This window comes from Tamandua tetradactyla, chromosome X (assembly GCF_023851605.1).
Source record: "Tamandua tetradactyla isolate mTamTet1 chromosome X, mTamTet1.pri, whole genome shotgun sequence".
NCBI lineage: Eukaryota > Metazoa > Chordata > Mammalia > Pilosa > Myrmecophagidae > Tamandua > Tamandua tetradactyla.
Window position 1 is genome coordinate 140,231,699 of NC_135353.1, and position 16,388 is coordinate 140,248,086.

At 36.9% G+C, this 16,388-nt stretch overlaps 1 pseudogene; it reads left to right on the top strand.

Moving 5' to 3' along the window:
• Positions 1-241: 241 nt before the first annotated feature.
• LOC143670588 (heat shock cognate 71 kDa protein pseudogene) lies at positions 242-1,426 on the top strand (annotated as a pseudogene).
• The last annotated feature ends 14,962 nt before the right edge of the window (positions 1,427-16,388 follow it).

The following is a 16,388-nucleotide window of genomic DNA, read 5'->3' on the forward strand; positions in this document are numbered from 1 at the left end:
AAAAATAATTTGTTGCTTCAATCTCGAAGGGATGGAATTCATAATGTATGACCTTCCCCAAGCATAGTAGGTCCAATTAGAAGACCATGAATAGCAACAACTGTGACAAGTTGCCAAAAAAAAAAAGCATTTGGCTTATATGTGGTATTTAAGGACAGGGTTCTACTATTAAACACCATATCTCATAGAGCATTGCTCATTGCACCTGGCTCATTGAAAGCAGCACTATCTTTCAGGACTCTTCTTTTTATGAACTAGACCTCTGATAAGCAACTATGTCAAAGGGACCTGCAGTTGGCATTGATCTTGGCACCACCTACTCATCTGTGGGTGTCTTTCAGCATGGGAAAGTGAAGATAATTGCCAATGATCAAGGGAACCGGACAGTTTCAAACTATTGCCTTTACTGATACCGAACGATTGATCAGTGATGCTTCACAGAATCAGGTTGCAATGAACCCCACCAACACAGTTTTTGATGCCAAACATCTGATTGTACATATATCTGATGATACTGTTGTTCAGTCTGATATGAAGCATTTACCCTTTGTGGTGGTGAATGATGCAGACAGGCCTAAGGTTCTAGTTGAATAAAAGGGTGAGTCCAAAAGTTTCCTATCCAGAGGAAGTATCACCTGTGGTTCTGACAAAAATGAAGGAAATTGCAGAAGCCTATCCTGAGAAGACTGTTACCAATGCTGTTGTCACAGTGCCAGCTTATTTGAATGACTCTCAGCATCAGGCCACCAAGGATTCTGGTACCATTCCTAGCCTCATTGTACTTAGAATCATCAGTGAGCCAATTGCTGCTGCTATTGCTTATGGCTTTAACAAAAAGGTTGGTGCTGAAAGAAATGTGTTGATCTTTGACTTAGGAGATGGCACTTTTGATGTGTCAATCCTTATCATTGAAGATGAACTTTTTGAGGTCAAGGCAACAGCTGGAGACACGAAAGTAGGTGGAGAAGACTTTGACAACCGAAAGGTCAACCATTTTATTGTGGAGTTCAAGTGCAAGCATAAGAAAGACATCAGTGTGAATAAGAGAGCTGTCAGCCACCTCTGTACTGCTTGTGAACTAGGTAAGTGTACCCTCTCTTCCAGCACCCAGGCCGGTATTGAGCTAGACAAGTCACAGATCTATGATGTTGTCCTGGTGGACAGTTCTACTTGTATTCCCCAAATCCAGAAACTTCTCCAGGACTTCTTCAGTTGAAAAGAACTAAACAAGAGCATCAACCCCAATGAGGCTGTTACTTATGGTGCAGCTGTCCAGGAAGCCATCTTATCTGGAGACAAAGCTAAAAACATTCAGGATGTCACTCCTCTTTCCCTTGGTATTGAAACTGATGGTGGAGTCATGACTGTCCTCATCAAGTGCAGTAACCCTATTCCCACTAAGAAGACATAGACCTTAACTACCTATTCTGACAACCAGCCGAGCGTGCTCATTCAGATTTATGAAGGTGAGTATGCCACAACCAAGGATATCAATCTGCTTGGCAAGTTTGAACTCACTGGGATACCTCCTCCTTCCCATGGTTTACTCAGATTGAAGTCACTTTTGACATTGATGCTAATGGCATCCTCAGTGTATCTGCTGTGGATAAGAGTACAGGAAAAGAGAACAAGATCATCATCACTAATGAGAAGGGTCATTTGGACAAAGAAGACATTGAGTGAATGGTCCAGGAAGCCAAAAAGTACAAGACTGAAGATGAGGAGCAGGGGGGCAAAGTATCTTCCAAGAATTCACTTGAGTCATATACATTCAATATAAAGGCAATAGTTGAGGTTGAGAAACTTCAAGCAAGATCAATGATGAAGACAAACAGAAGATTCTTGACAAATATAATGAAATCATTAATTGACTCCATAAGAGTTAGACTGCAGAGAAGAAAGAATTTGAACATCAGTAGAGGAAGCTGGAGAAAGTCTGCAACCCCATTATTACCAAGCTGCCCAGAATGCAGAAGGCATGCCAGGCTGAATGCCTGGGGGCTTCTCTGGTGGTAGAACACCTCTTTTTGGTAGCCTCTTCTGGACCCACCATTGAAGAGGTTGATAAATCAGTCACCACACATACCTTAGCATTGTTCCTCAGTAAAAAGTTGAAGGGCCTAAATTTGCAGAACATTCTATAGCAGTTCAGCTATAGAATGGAATATGTGCACAGGGAAAGGACATAACACTGTACTTTATTAGTATTGTATTGTAAGTGGAAAATGCAGTGTCTTAAAAATATTTAAAATTGGCAAAAAAGGAAAGAATAGAGCCCCTGTTCTAGTTTGGTAGCTGCCGGAATGCAATATACCAGAAACGGAAAGACTTTTAAAAAGGGAAATTTAATAAGTTGCTAGTTTACAGTTCTAAGGCTGAGAAAATGTCCCAATTGAATCCAGTCTATAGAAATGTTCAATCTGAGGCATCCAGGGGAAGATTCCTTGGTTCAAGAAGGCCGATGAAGTTCAGGGTTTCTCTCTCAAGTGGAAGGGCACATGGCGAACACAGCATCATCTGCTAGCTTCTTCTCCTGGCTTCCTGTTTCATGAAGCTCCCCGGGAGGCATTTTCCTTCTTCATCTCCAAAGTTTTCTGGCTGTTGGACTCTGCTTCTCATGGCTATGTCGTTCTGCTCTGCTCTCTCTGAATCTCCTCCTTTCTCCAAAATGTTTCTTCTTTTATAGGACTCCAGAAACTAATCAAGACCCACTCAAATGGGTGGAAACATGCCTCCAGCTAATCCAGTTTAACAGCCACTCTTGATTAAATCACATCTCCAGGGAGATGATCTAATTACAGTTTCAAATATACAGTACTGAATAGGGATTAGAAGAAACGGCTGCCTTTACAAAATGGGATTAGGATTAAAACATGGCTTTTCTAGGGTACATGCATCATTTCGAACCAGCACAGCCCCTGTACTTGAAGTAGAGGCTGGGTTGTCCAAATCACACTGATTGAGCCCCTCACTTGTTCTTTGGGGTGGCTCAAAGCATCTCCACTAACTCGTAATGATATACAATGCACAATGTGAAAAACAACTGGTCCACTATCATAGAAAACTATCAGGACAGTTCCTCCTTAGGCCCACAAAAGCACAATAGCATGGTGATAAATCCCTGATTGAGACCATAAATCGGTCTAGAAGATGTGCACATCAGTCTATATTTCACCTTTAATTTTTTTTTTTTTTGTGCATGATCTGGGAATCGAATCCGGGACTCCCATGTGGAAGGTGAGCATTCTGCCACTGACCCACCCGTGTGCCCTACTTTAGCTTTAAATTTAACACCGATATTATATCAACATCCTGTTGGACAGAGAGTGATACCAAGAGCTACCCAAAGATTTGCACAGAATGTGTCTGAATATGTTGTTCCATAGGGAAGCACAAATGGGAAGGCAAGAAAATGGTCTGGTGTCTGTGAAAATGTCTCAAAGGTTTTAAAAAATAATATGACAAATATTTGTTTCAAAAATAAAATTGAAAGGAAATGTTTGAGAATATATAAAAGAAATAACATATAAGTTTGGTTTCTGTGAGTATATTGTAAAATGTTCTGGGGCAATGCAATGGTGGCTCTGTGGCAGAGTTCTTGCCTGCCATGCCAGAGACCCAGGTTCAGTTCCCGATGCCTGCCCACATGGAAAAAAAAAAAAGTTCTGTAGAGACCATAGCTTTCAAACAGTCACATGAAATAGAAAATGGACAGTAAAAGAAACTAAGCTAAAATAAAGACTATAAGGCAGCTAACAATATAATCATGGATTTAAAAACTTTATCAGAGATGATTATGGCAAAAATAACAACAGAGAAAATTGACTCTGAAGAGGATAGAATTGAAGAGTTAAACTTTTGCGGTGCAGAAAAAAAAAAAAAACATGAAAGTAACGTGGAAAAATCGAACGGGCATGTTTTGCTGTACAGCAGTGTTTAACCAAGACAAACCTATGACCAGTTAAAGAGAAAAATTAGATTGAGCTGAAAAATATGTTTGAAATAAAAGTTTTGAAGAATTATGGGGATATCTAAAAAGTTTTAATGCCTGTAACATCTAAATAGAACAAATAAAAGATGTACAGAGGACCAGAAAACATTGAAGGAATATCTTTAATGAGAAAAGAAAATCAATCAAGTTATTTGTAAAAGTCCAACACTATCATTGGCTCAAGATATAAAGAACCAATCCATAAAAATCACAATGCATTGTAGTTGATTGCAAGATAAATCAAAATAAGAATGTTTTCTCATTTTGTGAAATCCGCAGATGGTATAGATCTTTTTAGTTATGCAAACTTTTATATGATTTTATTATGCTTTCATTATATTATAATACTTTATTGTCTTATTCTTTTATAATATAAAGAATATCTCAAAAATCAAAGTAAAATATTATTCAGTGGCAATGAAAAGAAAGTTGTTTTAACTACTCAAAAAAATATTAGACATTGTTTTAACACCAAAATAAATTTCACATGGATAAATATGGAAAGAACAGAGATTTTACAATTAAAATGGGGGGAAATGTGTATAAAAAGTAAATTTTAAGGGCAAATACAGTATTTATTCTGATACTCATTCTAGTTAAATGGTTTCAAAAGGCCATAAAGAGCAACACAATCCTGATGCACTAATAAATGCACAAGATACACGATGTAAATTAATAATTGGAAGGCTACACAACTAATCAGTGCATGTGAGTGTGTGTGTGCGTGTGCAGTTGGCTTAATTGCCTGAGAACATGAATGGCTGATAAAACAAGTTTCATTTACAAAGTAAAGAGTGTAAATAAGTGCGGCCCTTCTGGGAAGAATTTAACATTAGGTGTCAGGAACCCCAAAATTTAAATCATAGAAACAAAATTAAGTTACCAAGGTATTTATCACTGCCTCCTTAACACAAATGAAAATAAGCAACAATTTATATAGTCTCACAACAGGGAATGTTTTAGCACAGTGAATTTCAAAATGTCTCACAAAGTTTCTAAAGCTCCTCTTTATTAAAAAAAAAACAGCTAAGTTAGACTTATTTTTAATAAGGAAACTGATTTTGTTTGGCAAGTCTTTTCTGAATTCTTCAACAGGCAGATTTTTTGACACTTCATTATTGTGAATTGCTTAAGAGTTTCTAAATTGTTATCCTAAGCATATCATTTTAGTTTAAAATCGTTCCTGCAAGGCACAAAGCTCGGGGAATTATTATTCCAACCACTTCTCAGATAACAGAGTTGATGTACTATGCAGGGTAGTCTTCACTTACTCATCCAGTTTTACTCTCCATCTTCCCCCAACCTGCTTAACGCTCTAGGATACTGATCTCTGTGTCTTCCATCAACATCTGCTCAGTATGTTGGTGTCTGGTTGTGTATAACCAGTGGAAATAACTAGCAAGAAAGGAGAGCTGTGGAGGAGAAGTGGGTAATTATTATGCTGGCTCTCTCCCTGATGAACTACGGGGTAACAGTGTCGACATTTTCTCCCTGAGGCCCATTGTGCTGCCTGTCTCCTAAAGCTCAGCTCTCACTGGGCTCCACTAAAAACATTCCTTTCCATTGTCCCTTTACACCAAAGGGTCATAGGGACTTTCCAGCCTTGCTAGTCCCTGCATGCTTCACCATCATCGTTGCTTAATTTAACTCTGCCCACCTCACTTCAGTCGTTCTTTTTGGTACGATCTCCTTACAGCCAGGGCCATGTTGGAGCCAGCTAGCCAGAGAGTTAGCCATCATCCTTTCAGTTATGTCATACAAAAAAAGGGTCAGGAACAATTTAGAGACCTTTAACTTGTCGTCTGCTTCTATGTCCAGCAGGACTTTAGAGACTTTTTTGCTTTAAAGACCAAAACGAGGTGTTTTCCTAAGACAAAAATAATAGTTTTGACTATTTAAAAATATCCCTGTGATTGAACAAGTTTAAGTATATGCACCTGCAAGCATACAGATTCTTTCCTTTTTGCCAAGTAGACTACACAGCTTCTCTTACCATGTCGCTGGTCTTCCTGTCAGCATTCCTTGTTTTAAAATGAAATATTAAGTCACTCAGTGCCACATGAAAGCTCTGCAGTGATGGGCAACATGAGGATCAAGGAAACCCGTGACATAAGGACAGAAATTCAGTAGAGTGCCTATAAAACATCAAGTTCTCTATGGGAAGTTCTCCAGAACAAGAGAAACAAACCGTAACTGACATAATTCCTGGGATAGAAGGAAATCTGATGCTTTATCTGACCTGAGACAATCCCTTGGTCAAACTCAGTAGAAACTACTATCTATGAGTGTTCCTTATTTTTAAGTTCTCAACTTACAGCATTGTGTTTATTCTGCAAGATGTGTTTTTGGTAGAGATGGTGGAGGATGTAATATGAAACAGTTTGGTTTTAATAAAGCTGCTTAGATCGTAGACCCATTGGGTTCCTAAATCACAACTCTAGCCCTAGAATCACGGATAACTTCATAAGTTGGAATTCAGAGTTAAATATCACCTTTATCAAGGAGGGGCAGACAGTCTAGTAACTGGTGGAGGTGTCAAGGGCAGAGTGAGGAGAGGGGTGGACAGAGAAGGAATTCAAATCATTCTGAAATTCAGAAGATAGTACTTGAGGGTTGTTGTGTTTGATTTGACCTGCCATCCTCTTTCATGGTTGCTCAGGGTGTCCTGGAAAGACAAATCATGTTCCTCATAACCTGGTTTCAGTGGTAAATATCGGGAACATAGTAGGTGCTCAATAAACACTTTTTTTTTTTTAGCAACCTCAATGACAAACTTCAAGCAGTTCAGAAGAGAAAAAAGAAAATAGAAATAATACATGCAGGCCTACTTAAGTACATGATTGAGACTTTGATTTCCAGGTTTATGACAAGGAAAGGAAGATTCACTCAGACAACTCTTAATGAATGAATGAATTGGAAGGTGCTCTTCCTAAATGGGACAGAAAACATTCCTTCTAAGCCTTTTTTGTTAAGCTTCAAGTTACAGAGGAGGAGACCCATAAAGCCTCAACAATATCCCTCTTATAAATCTAATGAGATATTTCATAAGGATTTCCAGTATTTTATTAAACCAGTGGGGGGATATACTACCTAATGCGCCTTATTAAGGTCCCTTCAGTACAGGAATATGTTTTTCAAAAAGCATTTTCCAGTTGTGAAATACGAAGTTGTATCATGGTACCTATCATTTAAAAGGATATTTTTCTATGGTGCTGTGGCTGACAACTGTATTTAGAGAAGTAAATGTTGCCTGGGGCGTCCCAGGGGCCACCACCAGAGATGAAGGTAAGGTAAAGCCAGTAAGGGCCTGTTCCTTAGCTTCAGTCCCTCTTTATACTAGAGCAACATTTCAGATTTTGATTTTGAAAAGTTTGGAAAAAGTCACCTAATTTAGAGGGATGAGTTTACAATACTCAAAAATATAACTCAGCTAACCAGCCAGTTTGAGTTGGTGTCATTTGCCATGGCCCTCAATTCTGGGACACTGGGATAGTGCTGATTACAAAAAAAAAACAGGGAGATTGGAAAAGGAACATGAGTATGAAAATTAAGAAAAGTATCCCAAGATGGATGGCCCTCAGCTCTATAAAGATGAACTGGAGAAGTGCTTAAATGCTGATAGAAAAACTCTGTGCACAAAAAAATTCACCAGAGGGATTACCTAAGAGGGATTTTCTTTCCTGACAAGAAAATGAAGATAGTTCGGAATTCTGGTAAATAGAAGATATTGTTATAAGAAAGTCAGACACAGAAAGCAAATTAATTTTCATCTTGCCTGCTGGCAGAAATGTAGTTATGAATTGGAAGCAGATAGTTGTAAGAGATCCTGGGTTTCCATCTAGGATTTTCATAAAAAATGCTGGGATTCATTTATGATCCATGCTCTGGGCATGCTGGACACAGGTGTTGGCAATATGCGCTAGCTCTGCCCAATGCTGACTCCTTATCCTTCAAGTCTAAGTGCAGATACTTTCCTTGTAGGTTCCCCAAGGAGAGCTCCCATTATAAGCTTATTTAAAATATGCCTACCTCCCACTTTTATTCTTTACCATATGGCCCTGGTTATTTTCTTCAGAGCATTTAGGTTTAGTAAAATTATTTTGTTAGGGTTTGCTTGTGTGGTTCTTTATCTTCTGTTCTCTCACCATGAGCAAAGGTATCATATGTGTCCTGAAACCACATGCATACGAGGTGCTTAACAAAATCTGTTAAATGAAAGAACAGGTGGGCAAATGGATGAATTAATGGGTATCGTCTATTTACCAGTAGTGCTTCAAGCTCTATCTCGGTGTCATTTATCACTTTGATCAATTCCAGTTTTGTGTGTGTATGAAGATTGAATGAAACTTAGGGTGTGTTACTTCACAGGTGGCTATTATACATGAAAATTAGTGACTCAAAGTAAGGGGAAATTTTCCCACAGGTTGTTCTCTCATCTTTAGAATGTCCTTAACCCTTTTATTGTTGCTTCTAATGTCCTTGGACTTATTGGCATGATTGAAGATACTATGATTTCTGCATCATGAATTCATTGGACTATTCAGCTTTTTTCTACTATTTTATATGATTGGTATTAAGTTTTTTTTTTATGGTCATGGAATGCCTTGGCACTTTTGAAGAATTTCCAGGAGCGTTTTGGGGAGTACTTCATACTCATCATCTGGGAATTATTTATAACACACCAAAAGTTACCATTGTAAAGTAAAAATATCATACCTTTCTATGAAGCTGTGCTGAAGTTAATTCTGAATGAAGTTCTAAATATAAGCAAAATTTAAATCTCTACAGTTTTAGTGATTGAAAATTGTTCATATGGATGTATTATATAACTAAAGTTGTCATTAATATCCCATGTATAGAATTTCTGTAACAAAGTTGAGGGCAGAGATATGATATGATTTAAATACTAGTCCTAGATGTCATGAATGAGGCAATGTAAGACAACCCTCAAAAATCAACCCTCAGAATCATCTAATAAAGGGCAAATTCTACTTGTTTAGAATTCTCAAGGATGAGAGAGACTGATGAAGGACTTTATAAATGCTGAATCAAAGAAAAAGAAAAATAATCTCCAAAATTAGGTCGAAAATTTCTGTCTTGGACCCCTCCCCTTCACTTGGTCCAGGGAGACTTCAGAATCATGCAGAGGCAGAATGGCCACTGAGGAGTACTGCATGAAAAGCCCTCCCCGACCCCGGGTCCTATGCAGGGTGGCTTGGAACTTGGCTGTGCTGTTGGAAGAGGGTACGTGCACTCAATTCAGTGTCCATTGGCTAGACCACATAAACACAAAATGGACTTTTCTGGATTGACCCGATTTGGTTCCCCAGGGTAGTATCTCCATAAGGGAGAAGAAACCAGAGGAAGAAAAGCTTTAACTGCTGTAAGACAGGATGCAACCCAGAACTCAAAGGTGTAGAGAAAAGGGAAAACTGAGTGAGGGAGAGAATTTCAGCAGATCATAGGAGGTGGGAAGAAAATTATGCCCAAAAAAGAAACAGAAGAAGATTCCAAGGGAAGGAGCGTAGGAAAGGAAACTTCCTCCTATAGGAGGATAAATTGCACCAAAATTATAATCTTAAAACCATATCACATATTCAGTGCAAGAATGAGATGAAGAGTTGAGAAAATCTGATCAGTTAAATTTGGGATATTCTAAGGAAGCAGAATAAATTGACCAAGCATCAAAGAGGAAACTTTTTCACAGATAAAGAGAAACTGAAGGAGTTCTTCAGCAAAAGATGTATACTGCAAGAATTACTGAAGGGAGTGCTGTAAGTTGAATGGAAGACATGTGAAAAGTGAAAGACTTGTAGTATTTTAAAGAAATGAAGATCTTCAGGAAGGATAACTGAAAGGGTAAATGCAACAACCAATAGTACTGCATCCTCGATATCCAAATCTCATCTTTAATTCCCGTAAAAGTCAGAATGCAATTGAACAAGAGAAAGGTATATTTCCTGATAATGAACATGAACTATAGAGAGTTAAAGTGGGACAGAGATCACATAATGAGGGAAAACAGGGAATGGGAACAGAGAACATGCATGCTACTGAAGCTAAGTTGGTATATTTTTATATGAGTAACTTATAGATATAGGTTGTATAACATAAACCCCAGGGCAACCACAAAGAAAGTATTTAAAAATATACAGAAAAACATATGAGAAAGGGATAACTTGAATGCAAAAAAAAAAAAAAAGATCATCCATACAGAAAAGGAAGTTGCAATAAAGGAAAAGAGAAAGGAAATAAAGGACAAAATGACTCAAGTACTGCTTGTACTGTAATAACACTGGTTATTAATGGGTCAAATCCCCAGTCAAAAAGATATAGTTTGCAGAATGGATAGAAAAGCATGATCCAGTTTTATGGTGTTTACAAGAGACTCACTTTTGACCTAAGACACAAAGAGGTAGAAAGAGAAAGGTTGGAAAAAGATATTCCATGTAAATAGTAAATGGAAAAGATCTGGGGCTGATATACTGATATTGGTCAAAGTAGACTGTAAAGCAAAAGCAGTTATACAGGATAAAGAAGGAAACTATATGTTAATAAATGGGATAATCTACTCACAAGAAATAACAATCATGAATATCTATGTACCTAACCATAGTGTCACCAAATATATGAGGCAAACACTGGCAATGCTGAAGGAAAAATAATAGCTGGTTATCAATATACCATTCTTATCGATAGATAGAACATATAGACTGCAGATAAATAAGGAAGCAGAGAACTTGAATAAGTTGGTAAATGAACTAGACCTAACAGACGTATATAAAATATTGTCCCCCAAAACAGCAGGATATGCTTTCTCCTCAAGTGCATATGGATTATTCCCCAGGATTGACTATGTGTTGGGTCACAAAAGAAGTTTCATAAATTTAATATGATTGAAATTATACAAATCTTCTCTTCTGAACATAATGCAATGAAACTGTAAATCAATAATAGGCAAGAACTAGAAATTCCACAAATATAGGGAAGTTAAATAATATAACCTTACAACAATCAGGGGTTCAACAAAGAAGTTGCAAGGGAAATTAGTAAATATCTTGAAACTAATGAAACCAAAAGAACTACACATATCAAAACTTATGGGAGGTAGTGAAGGCAGTACTGAGAGGGAAATTTATAGCCCTGAATGCTTACATTATAAAACAGAAGTAAAATCAAAGACCTAACTGTACACCTGAAGGAACTGGAATGAGAACAGCAAACTAATCCCAAAGTAAGAAGAAGGAAAAAAAAAAAAAGAGAAGAAAGAAATGTAGTTGAGAATTAAAAAACAATAGAGAGTAAGGGCAAAGACACAAACGGACATTTGCACACCAATGTTTATAGCAGCGTTATTTACAATTGCAAAGAGATGGAAACAGCCAAAATCTCCATCAACAGAAGAGTGGCTAAACAAACTGTGGTATATACATACAATGGAATATTATGCAGCTTTAAGACAAGATAAACTTATGAACCATGTAATAACATGGATGGACCTAGAGAATATTATGCTGAGTGAATCCAGCCAAAAACTAAAGGACAAATACTGTATGGTCCCACTGATGTGAACGGACATTCGAGAATAAACTTGAAATATGTCATTGGTAACAGAGTTCAGCAGGAGTTAGAAACAGGGTAAGACAATGGGTAATTGAAGCTGAAGGGATACAGACTGTGCAACAGGACTAGATACAAAAACTCAAAAATGGACAGCACAATAATACCTAATTGTAAAGTAATCATGTTAAAATACTGAATGAAGCTGCATCTGAGCTATAGGGTTTTTTTTGTTTTTGTTTGCTTGTTGGTTTGTTTGTTGTTGTTGTTTTTTACTATTACTACTACTTTTATTTCTTTTCTTTATATTAACATTTTATATCTCTTTCTGTTGTGTTGCTAGTTCCTCTAAACCGAAGCAAATGTACTAAGAAACAATGATCATGCATCTATGTGATGATGTTAAGAATTACTGAGTGCATATGTAGAATGGTATGATTTCTAAATGTGTTAATTTCTCTGTCTTTTTTTCTTTCCGTTAATAAAAAAAAACAATAGAGAGGATTAGCAAAATCAAAAGTTGATTCTTGGAGAAGATAAAAAAAAATTTACAAACCGTTAGCTAGACTGACAGAGAAGACAATGAGAAATGAGAAACGGGACATTAATACTGACCCACAGAAACACTTCATAAGTGGATACTATGAACCAGTTTATGGCAACAAACTAGACATCTTAGATGAAATGGACAAATTCCTAGTAACAGATGAAAAATCTACACTGACTCTAGAAGAAATAGAAAATCTCAACGGATTACAAGTGAAGGCATTGAATCAGTCATCAAAAACCTCCCAACAAGGAAAAGCCCAGTGCCAGATGGCTTCATAGGTAAATTCTACCAAATATTCTAAGATTTAATACCATTCTTCCTCAAACTCTTCCAGAAAATTGAAGATGAGGAAACAAACACTCTCTAACTCATTCTATGATGTCAATATTACCCTAGTATCAAAGTCAGGTAAAGATACTGGAAAAAGAAAATTATAGGGTGGTACAACAGTGGCTCAGTTGCTGAATTCTCACCTGCCATGCCAAAGACCCAGGTTCATTTCCTGGAGCCTGCCTATGTCAAAAAAAAAAAATTACAGACCAATTTCTCTTATGAATATAAAAGCAAAAATCCACAGCAAAATACTGGCAAATAGAATACAACAACCCATTAAAATAATTATACAAAGTGATGAAGCAGGTTTTATCCCAAGTATACAAGGGAGGGTTAACATAAGATCAATTAATGTAATATTCCACATTAAGAAATGGAAAGGGCAAAACCCCATTATCATCTCAATTGATGTAGAAGGCATGTGACAAAATCTAGCATGCTTTCTTGATAAAAACCCTTCAAATTATAGGAATCATCTTCAATGTGATAAAGGACATATATGAAAATACCACAGCAAATAGCATACTCAGTGGTAAAAGACTGAAATCTTTCCCTCTAAGATCTGGAACAAGACAAGTATGCACACTGTCACACTTTTATTCAACATTGTATTGGAAGTTCTAGCCAAGACAATTGGGTAAGAAAAAGAAAAAAAAAATGCATCCAAATTGGAAAGGAAGAAGTAAGATCATATTTATAGAATCCCCTGAAAACTCTTCAACAAAACTACTATAGCCAGTAAATAAATTCATAAAGTAGCAGGATACAAGATTGTGCAGGATTGAAGCTATTATTATCCCATAAAAGCCACGTTTTAATCCTAATCCGATCATGTGGATGAAATGTGACACACCCAATTGTGTATATGACCGTTTGATTATATGGAGATATGGCTCCACCCATTCAAAGTGGGTCCTGATCAGTTTACTAGTGTCCCTTTAAAGAGGAAACATGTTAGAGCTCAGAGCTGACACAGACACTTGGAGAATGGTTGCTTCAGAGCTGATAGAGACATGGATATTTGGAGATGCTTGGAGTCCAGCAGATGTACCTATGTGCTTTCCTATGAGATGCTAAGCAAGCAGAACCCAGAGTAGTGGCCCAAAGAAGCTAAGTGAAGGCCCACACCACAGGTGGTTAGAGAGGAAACCAAGGGCATCAGAAGCTGGCAGCAATGAAACTGGGAACAAGGACCAGTAAATGCAAGATATGTGGCTTCCCAGCTGATAGAGGTATTATAGACACCACAGTATTTCTTGAGTGAAGGTAACCTCTTGGTGGTGCCTTAATTTGGACATTTTCTCGGCCTTAGAACTGTAAATTTGTAACTTATTAAATTCATTTCATAAAAGCCTTTCTATTTCTGGTATATTGCATTCTGGCAGCTTAACAAAGTAGCCAACTAATCAAACTAACAAACGCTACCACAGTAGCGTTTCTGTATAATCTGAGGTGGAAATTAAGAAAACAATTCTATTTACAACAGCAGCTAAAAGAATCAAATACATAAGAGTAAATTTAACCAAGGATGTAAAGATTTGTATACAGAAAACTACAGAACATTGGAACAAAATCCAAGAACACCTAAATAAATGGAAGGACGTTCCATGCTCATGGGTTAGAAGGGTAAATTTCATTAAAATGCCCATGTTGATTTATATATTCAATGCAATCCCAATCAAAATTCCAACATCCTAATTTGCAGAAATAGAAAAGCCAATTATCATTTATTTGTAAGTATAAGGGGCCCCAAATAGCCAAAATTGTCTTGAAAAAGAAGTGCGAGTTTGGAGGACTCAGACTTCCTGATTTTAAAGCATGTTATAAAGCTGAAGTTCTAAAAACACCATGGCAATGGCACAAGGGTAGAGATAAAGAGCAATGATATCAAATTCAGATTTCAGCAGTAGACTCTTACATTTATAGTCATTTTGTTTTTTCCTTTATTTTTTAAAATTTTATTTTTAACTTTATTATTTTATTAATGTATATTATGTATTCCATAGCATATAATCATCCAAAGTGTACAATGAATTGTTCACAATGTCATTATATAGCTGTATATTTACCATCACAATCGTCCTTTTCTTTTTTTGTGAAAAATAACATATATACATAAAAACAATAAAATTCAAAGCACATTGAAACATTTAGTTGTAGAATACATTTCAGAGTTTGGTATGGGTTACAATTCCACAATTTTAGGTTTTTACTTCTAGCTGCTCTAAGATACTGGAGACTTAAAGAAATATCAAGATAATGATTCAGCAATCATACTCATTCCTTAAACTCTACCTTCTCTATATAACTGCATCATCACCTGTGATCCTTCTCCCACTCTTTGATGGTATTTGGGCTATGTCCTTTCTAACATTTTCATGTTAGAAGGGGCTGTTGATAATTTCGGGTAGGGAAATGGGACTAGTTGATGTTCTGGAGAGACTGGCCCCACTGCATTTCAGGACTTATCTGGTTCAGGGACTTATCTGGAGGTTGTAGGTTTCTTAGAATCTTCTATAATGCCCTGGGTATTTTTAGAATTGGCAGGAATGGTTTTGGTTGGGGTTTGTGTAGCCAATTGTTTGTTTTTTTGTGGCGTGAGCAGGCACCAGGAATTGAACCCGGGTCTCAGGCATAGCAGGCGAGAACTCTGCCTGCTGATCCAACGTGGCCTGCCCCGAATTGATTTTTTTTTTTTTTTACATGGGCAGGCACCGGGAATCGAACCTGGGTCTGCTGGCATGGCAGGCGAACATCCTTGCCTGCTGAGCCACAATGGCCTGCCCCCCAATTGATTTTTGACAAGCTTATAAAGTTCATGCATTTGGGAATGTAGAGTCTTTTCAATAAATATTGCTTGGAGAGCTGGACAGCCATATTCAAAAGAATGAAGGAAGCCCCCTAACTCACACTACATAAAAAATTAATCTAAACTCAATCAAAGACTTATATATAAGAACAAAGGCAACCAAATCCTAGAATATAATGTAAATGACCATCTTCAGGACCTTGTGTTAGGCAGTGATTTCTTTGATTTTTCTCTCAAAGCACAAGCAAGAAAAGAAAAAAATAGTGACCTCAAAATTAAAAACTTGCAGGCATCATCACAAAATTGAAAAGACAACCTACTCAAAGGGAAACTATATTTGGAAACCACATATCCAATAAGGGTTTAATACCCACAATATATAAAAATAACCTACAACTCAACAATAAAAAGACATATAATTCAATTAAAAAATTTGTAAAAGACATGAATATACCTTTCTCCAAAGAGGATATATAGAAATGACTAAAAATTACGTGAAAATATGTTTAACATCACTAGCTATTTTGGAAATGCAAATCAAAACCACAATGAGATACCATTACACACTACTAGAATGGCTGTTTAAAACAAAACAAAACAAAACAGAAAATTACGAGCGTTACAGAGGGTTGGAAAAATAGGAACACTCATTCATTACTGCTGGCAATGTAAAATGATTCAGCTGATGTCTAAGATAGTTTTGCAGTTCTTCAGAAAGCTAAGTACAGAATTTCGACATGACCCAGTAATTATTATTTTAGTTATATGCCCAAACAATTGAAAGCAGGGACTTGAAAAGATATTTTCACAGTGATGTTCATAGTAGCATTATGTACATTTGCCAATAGATGTAATCAAGCCCAGGGTCCTCAAACCATTGAATCAATAATCAAAATGTGGTATATACATACAATGGAATATCATTCAGTTGTCAAAAGGAAGGAAGCCCTGATATAAGTGATAACATGAATGGTTCTTGAAGATATTATGATGAGTTAATAAACCAAACTCAAAAGACAAATACTGTATGATCTCTGTGACATGAACTATTTAGAATGAGGAAACTTATGGAGCTAGAATCTAGAATATTGGTTACCTTGGCCTGTGTCGTGGATAGAGAATGGGGGGTTTATGCTTGATTTGTA